The sequence below is a fragment of the Sebastes umbrosus genome, chromosome 24, assembly GCF_015220745.1.
Source record: "Sebastes umbrosus isolate fSebUmb1 chromosome 24, fSebUmb1.pri, whole genome shotgun sequence".
NCBI lineage: Eukaryota > Metazoa > Chordata > Actinopteri > Perciformes > Sebastidae > Sebastes > Sebastes umbrosus.
In genome coordinates, this window is record NC_051292.1 from 7,454,321 (window position 1) to 7,472,891 (window position 18,571).

General features: G+C 41.1%; 1 protein-coding gene across 4 annotated transcripts in view; it reads right to left on the reverse strand.

Annotated features, from left to right (window-relative positions):
* Positions 1-18,355, reverse strand: part of LOC119483889 (beta-1,3-galactosyltransferase 1-like) — a 112,288-nt gene extending 93,933 nt beyond the window's left edge. For all 4 annotated transcript variants that reach the window (XM_037762367.1, XM_037762365.1, XM_037762368.1 and 1 more), the window contains exons 1-2: positions 18,169-18,355; positions 10,230-10,383 (exon numbers count right to left, since the gene is read on the reverse strand). The gene's annotated coding sequence lies outside the window, so the exon portion shown is untranslated. The remainder of the gene's footprint in view (positions 1-10,229; positions 10,384-18,168) is intronic.
* Positions 18,356-18,571: the final 216 nt, after the last annotated feature.

The window sequence follows — 18,571 nt, forward strand, 5'->3', positions numbered from 1 at the left end:
GTAAAAGTGTCCTACTTTGAAAATTGACAATATTGTTGAAATTATATGGAAATGTGCGTTGTTGATTTTATTAATTGAATACCCCTGAGGAGTATGAGGAGACGACCACCATATTTAAATAACGCTTGAGAAGAAGAATGATCTTTTTTTTAGTGTCAGGCCAAACTCAGGCTAACAGTGATTATTAATCCATTCCTAGCATTTTTGCTTAAAATTCTAATTTAGAAATTTGTCTTAATGGGCCCAATTTTTATTGGATCCTCTGGAAGCCTGGTTGAGATCACATCAAGTAAGCAATCACTTGTGAGATGCAGATTTCATTATACTGCAGGGCTGGGCGTCATGGGTATAACATTTAATTTGTCTAATTGTCCCTAATCTAATCATCATAATAATGGAAGTGCTCGGCAATCAGTAATTATCAAGCAATTCAATTTTTGGTAACATAATGTGCATTTGCATTTGAACGATTTGTAAAAGGGAAAAATCCAAAGACATTTCAGTCAATACATGTATGAATACTGACACGTTGTCATCGACGTGCTAAAAGTACTTGCTACTTTAATTGGGTTCAGTAATAGGACTAAGTGCAGCAATCCCAGCGAATTTAGAAATCTGTGCTGACCAGTTGAGCAGAATTCCAGTGTGAAATATATCCAGAATGGCATTGAAACCTGCTATAACTTAACAACAAGTTAGAATCGCCAGCAGGGTCGAGGCTTCCAGGCGGCTCGCTGTTAGCAAACAGTGCCCGGCCTCTTATTATAGAGCCCTGGCTGCTCTCATCAGCATTCACTCTGGGGAGCACCTGCTGCTGAGGTGGATGCTCCACAAGTTATTGGATTGCTAATCTCTTCCTGGGAGGCCTTTTCAGCCGGGCGGACAGATGAGGGTGGAAAAGGCAATAAGCCATCTACGGGGAGCAGCTGATGATAAACTTGAGTGAGACGACAGCAACATAAGGAGGGTGGGTTGGGGGGTGAGGAAGAGGAGAGGTGAGGAACGTATGTCCGTATACGAAGCTGGGTTGGTGGAAGGATGGCTGGCTGAGACACGCATGCCTCCTGATTTCCTTCTCCACAGCCACAGAGTTATTGCTTTTATTTGAAGACTGCTTCGGCTTTCTCCCTCAATAGATCATAGCGCTCGATAAAGTGATGGGGGGGTGTTGGGGGTGATTGGGGAGGAAGGGTGAATCTGGACCATCTACACTCTGTGTGCTTCCCATGGCCTAAGCTGATCTCTTAATGGTGATGAATGTACAGGAAATGGCAGGCCGACTTCCACAGATGCGGTGATGGAAGGGAGCAATAACTCTACATCACGGAAAGCCTTCCACCGTGAGGAAGGTACTAAACACTAAAATAAGTAATAACAATCCGATAAAAAGGGATATGCTCACAGCTTTACCTGATGCGACGAAAAGGTGGAGCATACACAACAAACTTTATGGCTTATTTGACTTTGTCGGTGCCACATTTGCATGCTGTAAAGAAAGTTGATTTTGTCATCCTTTTTTTAAAACTCAAACTTCAAGATGCTAAACGAAGATGGTGAATATGGTAAGGCTGTAGGGGTAAGTTTCCTTACTGTTTCGTTTACCATGCTTTGTGGTTGGGACTTTTTAACCTTGTCGTCACCATTCATGTCCATACAACTAATGTGTTTATGATTAAATTGTTTACTAGAACACAAAGTTCTTCATAGATCTAGCCTCTTAATTTTGCTCTCAAAGCACACCAGATTGGTGAGTTTATCTATAAAAGAGTTTGGCTACAAAATGTATTTTTCTAAATGCATGATGTTTCCGAATTCAATGAGTAATCGTGTTAAATAATCGTGATTAAATTAAATCATTAAATTAGTAAAATAATATGACAAACATCGCCCAAAAAAGAAATCGCCCCAAAAAGAAATAACCAGAAATGTACTCTGCCAATCGCCGACGGCTGATATATAGCCAGATGCAATGAAATTCCCTCAAGACTTTCCAGAAATAAGTCCATCCAACGTGAGGTCACAGTGACCTTGACCTTTGACCTCCAAAATGTAATCAGTTTATAGTCCAACAAGACGTTTGTTCCAAATTTGAAAAAATTCCCTCAAGGAGTTCCTGAAATATCGCATTCACTACAATTCATGGATGGGAGGTCACAGTGACCTTGACCTTTGTTTGACCTTTGACCACCAAATTCTTATGAGTTCATCCTTGAGTCCAGGCGGAGGTTTATGCCAAATTTGAAGAAATTTCCTTGAGATGTTCTATTAAAAATACTGGCATAAAAATACTCCTTGCCTAGAATTATGACAAATACTACTATAACACTATTAACCAAAGAGTATAGAAGCAAAGAGACAAAATTCCGGTGTTTATAATAGAAAGAATAGAATAGAAAAAATATGTGTTTTACTTTCGTACGGCACTGTGGAACGAACAATTCACTTTCACTTCTTGGCAATATACGTTCTTTGCTATTACTTCTGGCCTCTGTCCAGTTACACCACAGTTTACAGCCTGCCATGCTGTTTTCCTGTGTTGCTGTGTGATATGACGCAGCAGAAAAAAAGGTAAATGATTCGCCTGACGATTTTATTAACTGACATGAAGAGGGCAGTCCTAATCGACACATCTTTATTCAATAATAGATTAACAGCCAAGCTGTTCATCACCCGTGTTGAACAGAATGGTAAAACTGTAGCTTGTTGTAGCTGTTTCTATGTGCCCTGTCTGGCATGCATGGTGAACACAGTGTGCTTTGCTTTGAACCTGCAGAACTACTGTGGCATCTTTAGGCGTCACAGCACATCAAACACATCTCCAATGCAGCGGGGAGTCGGAGCTGCAATCCTACAAACCGCAAAGCAGGACCATCATCCCCTGGTTCATTACACACGGGCTGCTTATATGTCAGTGTGGAAAGGAGAACTGTCATGGCGGCAAGCGAATAGACGACGGTGGCAGGCTGTCCTGCTTTCTCGCTGCGTAATAACGGGTCAATGTGTCTATAGCATGATGGAGCAGGAGGTGACGCAGAAACAGTTCCGTGATTAAGATGCATCAGTGATAACTCGGTTGAAATGACTCTGCAACAATTTTATTTTCTCGCCGGAAAGGTCACCAGGTGTCCACGACTGAGCTGGCGCTGCTTTCCCCCTCAGGCAAAGACGGAATGGTGACAGTGATGAATGAATGAAAAATGATCCGAATATCAAGACCGCTCGGTGAGCCGGCGAACATCCACTCATGAAGAAAATGTTGCTTTGTGTATTTCTGCATAAATCAGGCAAATTAGCAGAGAATACTTTCTTTCCATCTGACAGCTTCTGTTCCACATTATTACAGTATCTTTGTTTTGTTGCTTTCAGGTGCAATTATGATCCTCATTATCATTCCAGCTTCCACTGTTTTCCCGGGAACCTTCAATATAAAATGTGATTAAATCAGTGTTATTTGGAGATGAATCACTGACTAGATAAATTAAAATTCCTTACAGAGGATGAAAATACTACAGTTATACCAGAGGCTTCACAATAATCCCTCAAAATAAAAATGAATTTGGGGGAACTAGTGCAGTGTCTGTTCGGAGCGCATGCCAGAGAATACTTCCTTTATAGTTAGATGATGTTGCTACAGCGCCACCTACTGGCCAAATGGCACCAAATTTGTCATGGTAACTCAGACATCATACAAACACATGTCCACCAAATGTGGTCCCAATAGCACAAAGCGATATGACATTTTTTGTAATATAAGCCCTGCCGACAGCATTTGAGCTAACTTTGACTGCCAGCTATAGCGAAACTATACGGAACATCAACAATCCAAATACGTAACTTTTTCCGGCTTGGTCCAGAGATGTTCTGTACCAAATCTGGTGACGATTGCTCAAAATGTGTAAGAGGAGTAGCAAAAATTCTGATTCAGACAAAATTCAAAATAGCGAAAAAACACTCTGGACATAAATGGTGTTGCTTAAATTGATATATTCGTCTGGACCCACATAATCCAGGGAAGAAAGAATTTTGTTTCTGAGACTTACGCTTCAAAAGTTACAGGCCAAAATGTAACGTAACGTTCAACGTTATAGCGCCACCATCAGGCCAAATTGCACCACATTCAACAGAGAATCCTTGCTTTATAGTTAGATATCACCAAATTCTAAGTAGCAAATACGTTATTTCCACAAAAACTACTCTATAAATCCACTAAATAAAAGGCAGAGCGGAGAATGCAAACAAATTAAATGCATGTCTGTAATGTGGATACACTGAATATTAATGGGCAGTCTTGTGTAAGTAAAAACCCATTGCGCCTGGAGCTGATTAAATATGAAAAATCATCCAGAGAATGTAATCAACCGCATCGTATGCATGGGGGTTCACATATTAGAGAGGACACATTGTGCATCTCACCAGAACACACATTAGCCCGCTCCTGTTACATTAGTTTTTTTTTCTGCGAAGGCAACCGGATAAGACAGACATTCCTGAAGTAATCTAAGCAGATAAAAAGATCTTCGGCGCTGGAGCTTCAGACCAGTCATTTATCATTTTCACATCATAGCGTTCATGTTTGCGGAGCATGTATACAGTCAAAACTCAGCGGCTAATGGAGTGCAACATGCAGTATTCAAATCCATACACAACATATTCATAGGCTTTTCTGGAATGACAAATGTGTACTGCTTGCCTGGAGTACAAATTTAACAAAAAAAAAGTGCCCTGAGAATAAACTCGCTCCAAGAAAAGATTATAGCAAACAAACCTCAATGTGTTTTGCCTCTATCCCCATGTCTTGTTGGGTGCTCAAGGGGAAGGATTGTTGTTTTTACCCCTGTGCCACGGTGAGAGCACAGTCAAACAACAAATAAACTATGTCTGGTGCAATAAATAAAAGAGAAAAATTGAGCGTGCTCAGATGTACTCCCAATATTGTTTTTCATTTGTCAGTGTTTCAACCGCATACTGTAGTCCTTTGTGGTCTACGTGATAAAATCACACATCTACTTGTTGTTTTGTCGTTGTCATTTACCACTTCCACTAGGGCTGCTGGTTATATTACAATTAATCGTTCGGTCTAAAAAAAATATTGGAAAATGGTCTAAAAAAAATGTTTTGAAAATGGTGAGAAATCGTTCAGTTGTGGACACAAATGCGTTTAACAATTGATCAATTATCAAAATTGTTGCTGATTAATCAATTCATTATGTCACCTCTACGTACTACACACATTTACAATCTTCAGAAAAGCCAAAGTGGTCAAAATATTTACAAATGTATACAGATTGTATTGGCAGAACCTGAACGCGTGTGTGATCTCCGCTTTTCTTCAAACCCACTGACCTAGAACTAGTAAAATAAAAATGGAAAAAAAAAAAAATACAGAAAATGGAACAAGAGCGAGAACGAGTGCTGAATAAAGGTCTTTTATTATCATTCGGGCGGCTTAACTTAGTGTTATTTGACCTTTTGAGGCTCCCTCAAAGCTGCAAGAAAAGGAATAAATGAGACGAAACTCTTTGAGAGCACAGTACAAACATTACAGACACACTTGTGTTCTGTATGTCCTGTCTCTCTAACGCTCTATGCTTTAAGTACATATAGGGCTCCATGAATGGAAAGAATACACTTATATACACTATATCTTAACCTTGCAATCTACTGTGAACAAGTACAACAGAGAGATTTCCACCCACTGCAAAGATGTATACAAAGACGTGCTTATATGGCAACACAGCTCACGACAAAGTAGGGAACTACAAGTTTCTTGCTTAAATATGTATCTATCGTCCATTAGGGCTGGGCAATATATCAATATTGTGATATGAGAGTAGATATCGTCTTAGATTTTGGATATCTTAATATAGCATAAGTGTAGTCTTTGTCTGGTTTTAAAGGAGCATTACAGTAAAGTGATGTTATTTTCTGAACTTAGCAGACTGTTCCATCATTTGTCTTTACCCACTTAGTCATTATTTCCACATTACAGATGATTATTTATCAAAAATCTCATTGTGTAAATATTTTGTCAACCCTACTTCATCGTCACAATATTGATATCGAGGTATTTGGTTAAAAATATGCTTGATTTTCTCCGTATCGCCCGGCCCTATTGTCCATCATGTTATACTAAGAACATTTTTGATAACTTGAGAAGGACAAGGGCTCGGCCTCTGCCTGCTGCCGGTGTTACACCATAATCTGTGACCTGGCACATTCTGTGACCTGTAGCAGAGCAACCTAGGGAGGTCACGAGAACCAATACTTCGATGCCAAAATTCATAAAATGTCACAGTACTCATTTTTCAGCACTCGATACTGCCGATACCTGCCGATTTCAACTTTGGAGGTGCCACACATTATGATGTGTTCAGGCTCTATTCAGTAAAAATGAGTATTGAAGGTAAATTATAATATATGTTCAAATATAATCTTGTAAAATGTAGTTTTTGCTGAGAAACTTGAACAAATCCAGTTTTTTGGAGATGTTTTCACAGCAATATAAAATAGATAATAGAGAGGGAATTACGACCCATTTGACTTCCTAACAAAAACCAGTATGAAAACGGTAATAATGGAGTGAATGCTGAAGTACATTTTATTTAATTTTTTTCACGTGGTATCGAATTGGTATCGAGAATCGTGGAATTTCACTGGTGTTGGTTATTGGCTACTAAATTCGTGGTATTGTGACATCCTTAGTGCAACAACCATTTCAGCTAACATTGAAAGCATCGTGCAGGCAGACAAATCTTATTTATTTTAGTTGATATTTGCTCAACGATAAAGTATTTTTAATGTTATTTCCACTGTGTTGTTTTTACTTCTGTAGCTGTAGCCCAAAGCAGTTTACTAATGTGATAGTAAAGTGAATATTTTGGGAGGAGGTTTTGACTGTTGTGTCGAACCAAAAAAAAACAATTTTCTAACATTAGAAACCAAACAAAAATAATTGGCAGATTAATTTATGCAATTGCAGCCAGACTGAAAATGTAACTCTCTAGCTGGAAGTAACACAGAAATAATACCCAATATATGCTTCTAACTTTTCTGGGAGTTATTCATCCTTTTTGCAATCATCAATACTGAGTGCTGAAGGAAAAATCCTTAGCGTGAGCAGTGGCAGTGAATCCCTGAAGCAGCCAGAGCTGGATATCGACTCAACTTAAACTTATAGGAGACGTTCCGCCAAAGCGAAGCGCTGCTTTGTGTTTCAAACAGCACAAAAGCTTCACATGCACAAATCTGAAGTGGAAGATGGACTTCAAAGTGAGCGTTAGAGTGCGGACCTGGGATAAAAAGCACCTGTATTACTGAGCATATCGTTCACAGTGTGCATACAGTAAGTTCTTTTCATCAACAAGAGCGGAGGCAGGAGAGATCAAGATCAACCTCTCGACTGGTTGATAGGAACCATCTGTTTGGGCCAAAAGGTCAGCGAAGAAACTCCATTATCGAGGTCCGTCAGTCTCATGTAAATACAGTTTACGTCTCATGGATGAGAGCTGAGGCAGTTAACAAGACCAACTGGGATCAGACGGGGATACGATCGCTCCACATTAAGTCTGCCTGCCCTCAAAATCAATTTGGTGGAAAGAATTTCGAGAGGCAAATGTCAAATTTACATACGGGCCTCAAAGGGATAAAGACGCTTAAACGCACGTCAAGTGTATCAAACCTACCTGAAATAATTGGCCGCATCTAGTTTTGTCGAAGATTAATGATCTTCTGTGTGGTGTTTGTGCACACGTAATAGTGCGTACTCTATAATTAGGCCTAGGAGTCGCTATTCAAATGGGTTAGTCGGGGTCCGCTGAGGGATGGCGTGCTCGTCGAGAGCAGATGCTGATTGAGATCAACCGTGCGCACGGCGAGATATTAATATCAGCGACCGGATTACGCCGGAAGCGTTGCAAAATGTTATACATACAGCCTTTGGAAAAAGAAAAGTAAATATCTTCCTCTGTGGCGAGTGGAGGGCGAGATGCACTCTCTGTATTTAATGAATTTAGCTGAAGAAGTAAAAACAGCAGGATTTGACACCTCATCCCGTATCCTGCTGTATAGAAATATCAGTATGGAACCATGTTGGTCTTCCATAAAGAGGAGTACAATGAGGAGGGGGAATCAAATTACAAAAATTATGCTTTTTCTTAGAGTTGTTCCAATAACACTATCGGAAATGTGTACAGTTCTGACCAACATGTTCTTACACTTCTTCTTGGAGCATGAATTTTAAAACCCGATGGTTCTGAATGTGTTTCATGAGCCAAAGGGGTTTCTCAACATAAACTTTCAACCTCAAAATCAGAGTGACAAGGTATCCATGCGGTGGGAGAAGATAAGGCGGGAGGCAGCGTGTCCTAACACAAACGAGGCGACCTTGTGTTATAAATGCGGCGCTCTCTGAGGCCAAACAGCCTGTAGAGATAGACGGGGAGACGCTGATAGGGTCCTCACCCTTATATCCCCCCGCTGTTTGACCACTCTGATGAAAATCCAATAATCTACTTGACCCAGGGGGGAGCTGGGAGACATCAGTAGTCACAGCGGGCCAGTTTGGCAAAACCAGTCCCGTCATTAGAACCCAATTTTTCAAAAACAAGGCGAGGAGACTCCTCTGCACTAATCCCATGCCAAGTGTGATGGCAGGGGGGCCTCAGCGAGCTTTGCAGCAGAGCCTCGCGTGTGGAAATGGGAAGCCAACATTCAACCACAGCTGGTAGAGGATGAGATAACAGGATGCGGAGGAGCGGTCTGGAGCTAACACAGCTCCCCAGCCCTAAAACCAGCTATGTGAGACAACTACGATCGTAAAAACAAACTGCTGAGAACCTGTGAGCACAGGGGGAAAAAATGCAATTCAGCACTTAACCCTCTGAGACCGTTTTTGTCTTTTTTTAGGGGGGTACAGGGGTTCTTTAGGGGGAGATAGCAGGTCAACAGTAGATGTCACATAGAAGTGGCGTACATCATCTGAAAGCTGGGAACCTGATGATTAATTTGAGATGCAGCTCAGCACTGTGGGGCAAGTTGTTCTAGTCATTAATCTGAAATAACATGAATAACTCAATTAATTAAAATAAATTGTGAAAGTGTATAAGGGTTTAGAACATCATGATGGAAGTATATCATGGTCATTCCCATGCTCTATTAAATAAAAATCCAAAATACCACATTAAGACACCAAGACCTTGAGGAACAACACAGAAAAAGCCATGCTGTGATTTGGTATCAAAAACTTTTCACATTTGGAGATTTCTGCAAGAATTGTATTTTTCAGTGATTGGATGGCGATTACTTCTGTTGTGTAAACTGCAATGAGAAACCCCCTTATTGTCAATCTAGCTAGGAAAGCCATCCATCCTCTGAATGCTCTAGGTCTCTAGTTTGTGGTTGTAAAGTTTCCTGAGGCTGTGATTATCCTAGAGGTCACCACAGGTCATTTTATAAAGTGAGGTCAAGTTTTAAAAAAAATGGTCTCACTACAATGAAATGGCTACTGTGGGGACTAACATCATCACACATGAATACAGTTGGGCTCATTTGTATGGAGGACAGAGAGTGCCAAAATAAAAAGTAAATGAATAAATAAATAAATGAATTGACAAATAAATAAGTGAATAAATAGGTCATTAAATGTAGCAAAATCAATGAATAAGGATGCACCGATCCAACTTTTTCAGTCCCGATACCGTTTTAATTTGTTTTTTTATGCATGTTTCATTGTATTAATTCCTTTATTTACATACTCTTCTGTTTATTTTTCCCTTTTATTTATTCATGTGTTTGTTTTTATTTTTTGCATTATTTATTTATTTTGCATTTATTATTTACTTTTTGCATTTTTACATTAGTTTTTTTATTTATTTAATATTTGCATTATTCATTTATTTTTACGTTTATTTTTTATTCATTCATTTATCTTTTATTTATCTTAAATTTGTTTTTACATGTATGTATTTATTTATGTATTTACGCATTTAATTATTCATTTATTTCTGCATGATTTTCCCTTTGCATTTCCCCAAACGTATTTATTTCTGTATTAAAAAAATATATGCATTGCATAGGTGTTCTAGTTTCATATGATATCTGTAGCTCTAAAGCAGAACCTGCTACAGCCTCTGAAAGACAGTAAAGTCACTCGCAGTCCCCCCAACAAACTCAGCATTATGGAACAATGTAATCACCTGGCTGTTTTATCAGACCCGGCTGCAGTGACTCACCTCATCAACCTGAAATGCACCGGCGATGAGGACGTGAAGGGTCAGTATTTTCACACCGCGCTGCCTTTTTGTCTTCGGTAACAACCAGAGAGGACATCTGCCGGCTGAGCATTTTGGATAATAACAGCGTATCACTCCTTATCATCTGTCATTTCTGTAAACAAAAAGCAGGAAAATGGATGTTGTTTAGTTTCTCCTCGCTGTTACTTTAACTGTGTCAAAATCCAGTAAACACAGCCAGATATAATAACAAAAAACAGAGTATTTTTTATGCCATGTTGTTGGGAGGACTGGTGGGTACACACCAGCCTGATCACAGTATGGGGTTTTTGGATCTATCATCTGTGCCGATGCAGATCTGGGGACACACGTGGCTAAGCTCCGGGCCAACGAGATTATCAAATGATCCAATAAACTTTGGACGGCAGTCACAGACGTGATCGCGACTAGCTGAGCTCGCCAGATGAAACACACAGCTCTCTGTGTAGCTCTCCACAAAGACTGAAAGAGAGAGAGGGGGTGGGGGGGTTGGGAGCAACGTAGGTCAGAGCACATCAATGTGAAACCAGTGCACGCCCTCGGAGAAAGCAGAGAAATCCTGCAGCCACGGCGTCACGAGACCTTATAAAAGATGACAGCCTCGCAAGTTACAGCCTCGTCCTATCAGTAATTACGGCGCAGCCAGGCACTCGTAAAATCCAATGCGTTGTAAATTATGAGGTGTTAGGGCGGAAACCGTGAATTCTGCAGGAAAAAACAGGCAACCGGGCAGCGCTGGTTGGCTTGCTTCCACCGTGTTGCGATTAAATTGAACAATTTGGTCATTAATTATTAAGAAAATTTTTTTTTTTGTTTGCCCCGGCCTCAGGAAGAGGTCAGGGTCAACGATTCCAGGACCAGGGGAGCATTTAAAGGACGTTATGTGCAGAGAAATCTGATTTTTCTGACCAATATTGCTATTTAAACTGCGATGATCTTCTGTAAATCAAACTACAGGCCTGTATTTGTCATCTATTATGGAAGATGTGATTGTTCAGAGCATAAATCACAAACATTGAATCAGATAGAATCGTGTATTCGCTCGGTAAGTCGCGTCTGACAATGTTTTCATATCTGACTCACGACCCCCTCATGCTACTGTTAACAGATCTGCACTTAAGCTGCTTAAGCCAACATTAGCGTTAGCTTCACAGACTGACAGGATGAGCTACTTCACAGCTCGGAATCCCACATTCATTAAATGTATCTATACGTCCTCCAAATACTGATTACAAGGCTTAATGCTCAATTCGATCCTCTCTTTCTTTTGTTTGAAGTGACCCATATCTGACATCAGTGTGAACGCATCTCTGCCCTGAAACGCCTCACATGCAGCTGTTAACATCACACACCTGGGGGACCGCCGTCCGACGGCGCATCGGTCCAAAAATACACACTGGAGTCCACTGACTGCCAGACTCCATTAACATATTGCTCAATTTAACAGATCTGGGTTCGCCCATACACAGATGTTCCTCCTAAATCATAACATATGACTTTGTTTGACTCCTAAAGAAGACTTTTCATTTCGGCTGATAATGAACTAATTAAGAGCGCTATAATAACGCATTAACGCAAATTTGTTTTAACGCCACTAATTTCTTTAATGCATTAACGCAACTTGCAACTTTTAAGTTGTAGCGGGCTCAGTTTTAAAGTTCTAAAGCATCATATGAAACTAGAAATCTTGAGGAATCCATTTGTGCCAACCAAAGAGGCAATATTTTGGCGAGGAAAAACTCATGGCCATTTTCAAAGGGGTCCATTGACCTCTGACCTCAAAGATATGTGAATAAAAATGGGTTCTATGGGTACCAAACGTAATTTCATTGGACCGCTTCGACAAAAGTGATCTGCTCCTGCTCAGTAATGACGTATAACGTGGAAAAAACCAACCCGGTCTCACAGGAAGGCGTATAAATACCACGAAATTACAAGAACATTCCGCTTGAGTACGCATTTTAGCCTTTTCACGTGTCATTTGTACGCAACGCAAACGTCCGCAGATAGACTTAGGCAAGAAAACCACTAACTTAGGTTCAGGAAAAAAAAAAAAACTAAGTTATTTTAAGGGAAAACGTCATGGTTGGGCTTAAAATAAGTACGTAAACCAAGTAAAATACATACGAAAAACAACGTAAGACAACTACGGATAACACGTCACAAATGTCAACAAAAAAAACATGTGACATATGTCACTAATGCAACTTACAAAACAAAACACCGGTCAACAATGGTCTTGAACACGGGTCTCCTGGTTAAAAGTCCAGTGTTTGTTGGACCCACCCTCCATATGTGGTCTTTCTCGCTTTTTATACAACGTCACTAACTCTTACCGTAGCATTTATACGTGGATATGTTTACATTGCAGTCAGTACAGGAAACATGGTGTACAAATAACACGCAAAAATCAATAAAGGTGCTCCAATTGCACGCATTTATACATCTTTTTGTGCGAACGAGCAGGGAAAAACACACATGAATTCTGATTTGACCGTTTTCACAGCGGTCGCACTGTCAGTGATCGGATATGTATCAGATTCAGGACCAGATCTGATTGGAAAAAAAACAGATTTTTGTGTCCATACAATGAAAAATTAAGATGTGTGTCACATGAGAGCAAAAAAAATCAGATTTGGGCCACTTTTTAAAATCATTTCTCTATGGAAGAGTCACCACTCTGTTGGTCCCTGTTGAACAACCATGCAGTCGACTAGCAGTCGTACAGTGGTGTTACAGAGTGATGTATCTCTGTCTGAATACAGACACACATTAACCAGACCAAGCAGCCAATTAACTCTTCCCTTTAAACGTTAATTGGCTCCGGATCTAATCTGCCGCTGGGGAAGTCTGTAGTTTTCCACTAAAAAGGCTGGTACCTATGTGTTATTGTTCCTTGCTAATAAAAAGGAGTGAGAGATAAAATGTTTGATAGGAGATTAGTTAGCATCAGAGCTCAACAAATCCAAGTGTATTGCCAACCGTGGAACTAAATCCAGAATTAAACCCTCCGTCGGAACCCATCCCTGTCTTTGGCGGAGCTTAAATGAACAGACGCTGGCATGCAGAGCGCTCATTAACTGGACAGCCAACAGATTACTTTTTATTCTTTTTCCAACTCGCTGAGTAAAACTATCTGTTGTCTTTACAGACGGCTCCCTTCTGAAAGTTTTCTCTTGCTACAGCTTGTTAAAACACTCTTAAGTTACAATTTAAATCACGGCTATAAAAATTGCATTTTTTATAAAAGAAGAAATCTTTAGTTCAGCACTAAGTGTAGTGAACACATTTAAAGTGTAAAAAAACCTACTTGAGTAAAGCCTGAATACAAGACACACTAAACTCAACACAAAGTACAGTACCTCTGTTCGAGACTGGTGTTTTGTTTTCTAGTGACGTTTGCAATGTGTTTTTTAGAGATGTTTGTGGATAGCTTGGGTGTTGTAGGAGGTACTTAACCATAGTAGTTGTATTACTTACAGTAGGTGACGGTTGACACGCCCCCAGCTTGGAGAAACAGACAGGAGCACCGACACCGGAGCAAAGCAATACAGTGCTGTGGATGTGGACGGCAGAAAAACATATTTTAGCCACCTAAAAGAATTATATCCATTTAAGAGTATATTTAGAATATTTTCCGATGGCGAACTGAACTAAAAGTGAAACGTATCTATACTGTTTTTGTCATGTGACCCTGCTGGCTTTGGAGAGAGCATAGATAAGTTTCACTTTCAGTTCAGTTCCTCGTCGAAAAGGAGAAGGAACGGGCTGTCTGACGGCAAGATAAAGCAGTGAAAATATTCTAAAAAATTGTTTTGCTGCCGTCCACTGCACTGTATTGCTTTGCTTTGGTGTCGGTGCTCCTGTCTGTTTCTCCAAACTGGGGGCGTGGCGACCGTCACTGTAGGTAATACACTGACTATGGATAAGTACCTCATACAACCCAACTTCAAAACACCTGAACTATCCCTTTAAGCAGCACAGCAGCCCCCTAGTTGCATACGGGGATAGCATTGAGTATTGTACAGCCTTGAATATTTTAAAGTCACTCTCATGTGACGCTCAGTGCAAAGAGGAAGCATTGTCATTCTTTCCCTGATTTCCCACAACGTCAGCAGAAAGTGTCTAAACCAGATGATGTCAATCACAGGTGGTCATATGGGTATACGATACATGCCTACCAAATAGTGCACAATCATATATCTATGATTGCGGCCGTGAACCTTACTCAGCGGAGAAATTGGTATCTCATCCTGCTCTGTGATGGATTCCTCCCTGTACCGGTTGAATGTTGATGCAGAAGTGACTGACACTAAATCCTGATGATGAATGGCAGAGCAGGTTCGCCAAAAATTAAACCAACGGTGGTGACGGAGGGGAAAAAAACTAATAACAAAATAAAGGTCTTTATAAAGCAGCGATGTTCCCCCGGGGGCACCAGAATGCCACGGCACGCCGAGACAAACAGCAGCACACGAACTGACACATTTTCCCTTTAAATTGTACCGACGAGAAAAGCAGCGAGCGCATTGAAATTGTGAACGAGTTAATAAGCTGGTTTGTAATACACTTTTCTATTGCGCTCCTTACAAACGCCATTCATCACTGTCACATACAGTTTATCTCGTCTGGGAGCGCGTTGCTGCGCGGTAAATCGACTTCCAGGACACGAATATGATGTAATTAAGAGGATCTGGTCTGGCCTGAGGGCTTCTTCCAGATTCATTTCAGCCCAAAAAAAAACTCCAATTTCCTTTTCTGCGCTACAAGTGAATATGGCATCAATTTATTTAGTGTGGAACATTTCAAAAAGATCAATTCTGTGTGTCACATTCGCCCAATAATTCTGACAGGCGGGATGCCGACACATATAAAACCCCCACGCAGGGGTTAAATGAGTTAAAACCAGCCGGTTAGATGCACGCCCAGGGGCTTGCTTCCTCTCACAGGATGTCAATAAGATGTAATTCACAACACAGCAGTCGTAAACAGCCTATTTACAGATATCAGGCCTGTGATGAGACTCACAAGTGCTTAATAGTGATTTACTACTACAACTACTGCTTTAAAACAGACTGGAAATCATTGATTCTTGGGAACTTACAGGAGGAAATTCTGAGGGTCTCTTATTGACCCACAATGCACTCCAGTCGCACGACAAGGCGTATGAATGACACGATAAGGCACAAGGCAAAAGCACGCGTCATTTGTACTGACTGCAATGTAAACGCATCGGCGTAAATATGCTACGCTCAGAGCTAGTGATGTAGAATAAAAAGTGAGAAAGACTGCTTATGGTGGTGGAAGGAAGGTGGATGGGTCCAACAAACACAGGACTTTTAACCAGGAGACCACTGTTATGTTTTGTAAGATGTATTAGTGACATTTGTCACATCTTTTCGTTTTTTTTTGTGACGTTTATGACGTACTTTTTAGTTTTTAAGTGACGTTTGTGGCATGTTTTTAGTGATTTTTTTTAGTGACGTTCGTTTTTCAGTGACGTTTTTGATGTTTTTTAGTGACGCTTGTGACGTGTTTTTAGTTCCGTTTTAGACGTGTTTTTTTATAGATGTTTTTGACCTGTTTATAGTGATGTTTTTATTTTTAAGTGCCATTTTTTTGTGGCATTTTTGAGGTGTTTTTTTGTATTTTAGTAACGTTATGACGTGTTTTTTTCTACGTGTTTTCTTAATGACATTTATGACATGTTTTTTTTGTTTTAAGTGACATTTGTGACGACTTTTGTAACGTTGTTTCCGTACGTATTGTAGTTAATTTAAGTTTACATACTTATTCTAAGGCCAACCATGATATTTTTCCTTAATCTAACAATGTGGTTTTGTTGGATGAACCAAAGTGAGTGGTTTTGTTGCCCCCTGCTGGTCCTGTACCTTCATACTCCTGTAATATTCTTGCCTTGATGAGGCAAAACTTGACACTTACACGCTATCCTCTAGTGGACAGGCGGGTCTATTACGCGCTTTGGCGTGACACCGGCTTGAATCATTATAATAATCATTCTTTAGAAGACCACCAGCTGTGGTATGATGAGGAACTTATTAGCTGTTATCTGAAGAGTCATTCTGGAAATAGCCTCTAAATCGGAACATTTGCTGGAGCGTTAGTGACAGAAAAATGACTTCTATCAAGATTCGGCTGCATCAAACGGAGGCTTTACAGTCACAGTCTGCCAGGAGGAGAAAAAATGGAAATTGTAAGATGAAGTCGAGCAAGTGGAGATCAATTAAACATCTTTTTTTCTCTTCTATCACCTTCATTTCAACTAGACCTCCAAAACCCGTGTTCATCACTGTCATCTGCAACCACCCGTGTGTGGGGGGCACCCATTCTGATATGTCATCGCCTAATTGAGATTAAAACACTATATTTCATGTCACGGGAGATGAATGGACCGCGGGACGTTTCTGAAATGAAATGGAACATCTCCCCCCCCAACCCCCTCCAGCACAGGCTTAAATTTGGCAGGGCTGCCGGTATTAACGACCCAGGCGGCAGCGGTGTGAGGTTGAAAGCCACGGTCGCTCACAAAAGAGAGACAAGACACAGCGTGGAGTATTGATGTAACCCACTTCAAGGAAAACGGAGTAATTCCAGAAAGCGGATCAGTCCTGCAGATGCGTTTGAGATCATTCGTGTTCCAAAGTGTCAAAATAAATCTTTAGAGATGGATTTTTAGAGGCTTAGAGGTGCACCGTTCACAGCGAGCGGAGACCGTCAATTCTTGTTATGACCCCTCGAGGTAAAAATCCCATTGAGCCAGTTATACGATCCCCCGCGCTTTCCAGTTTTTACAGTCCGTCGGAGTCGTAGTAGTGGAGCTGACGGGAGTGATAATAAAGCACAGCGTGGTGCTGACACTCATCCCTTTTATGCAGAGATGGACGATGGGAGTTCATGTTAAGTGACGTGGATTAGCAAGCTAGATAAATCATTGTACTTGGCTATAAAGTGCACAGCATTATGGGGATGCACAATGCTCTCATGTGCTTAACTAGGGTTTATCCCGTCTCTGCTCTCTTTTGTCTCTCACACACACATAAACGCCAATAACTTTACATTTAATCCATCCATCCATCCATCTTAAACCGCTTATCCGGAGTCGGGTCGCCGGGGGCAACAGCTCCATCAGGGGACCCCAAACTTCCCCTTTAACCGGGCCACATTTTAAACAGCTCTGACTGGGGGGTCCCGAGGCGTTCCCAGGCCAAGTGTGGAGATATAATCTCTCCAACTTTGTACGTTTGTACCCGCGATCTAGTTCTTTCGGTCACCACCTGACGGGAGAAACTATAGCTGAGTAATTAAAACAGTGATGTGCAGGAAGAGTCAGCTGAGATCATAGGCCGTGATGAACAGGTGGTGCTCGAGGATGCATTGCATGTTGCATTGACAGTTGCATTGCATGTTGCATTGCAGGATACATCTCAGCCGGCTCCTTTCTACTCCGAGTCCCTCACGGATACCTGAGCTTCTCACCCTATCTCCAAAGGAAGACGCCAGACACCCTCCTGAGGACACTTAAATTGATGTTTCCATGCAAACCTGCAAAAGCACCTGAAGAAGACAAATGGTTGCAAGTAAACCTTTAAAAACAACTTTAAAATTCCTTAAAAAAGAAGAACATCCCCTTTAAAAACCAGTCTCCTTGTCCTTAATAGAGGACAGACATGAAGTCCCACAGCAGAGGGGTCAATTAGCTCAGCATTCATCAACACAACACACACATGATGGAGGTTGATTGGAGCTCACCCTTTAACTCTCATTTCACTTCACAAACAAGCATCCAGAGAGCAACACAAGCGACCAATTAGTGGCTAGAAAGCGTCCAGCTCACCACACAGCGAGTATAAAGCGTTTTAAAGCGTTTCTGGAGACCTACCGGTGCTGTTTCTACCGTGTCTCCGTCGGTCCAACTCGTCCTCCTACTAGCAGCAGCTGCATCAGTTAGGAACCAACGCGCTGCTCACCGAGCAGATTCATCCTCTGCTCTCTGAGAGAGAGAGAGAGACAGAAGGGGGCGGGGAGGCTGCAGCCGGCGATGAGATGAGAGGAGAAGAGAGGACCAATCAGCAGCCGCCTGGCGGGGAGGGGACGGGCAGCCAATCGGTCCATCCTCATTAGATTGAACACAATTAAAGGAGAGGTCCACATTTTTTTCAAGTCCATCTTAATTTAATACTCACATGCCAGTATGTGTGTTGGAAGGGTTTTCGGCCGTTTTAATTACTCTACAGCGGAAATAATTAGTCGATAAATTGATTAGTTGCTTATTTGATTGAATG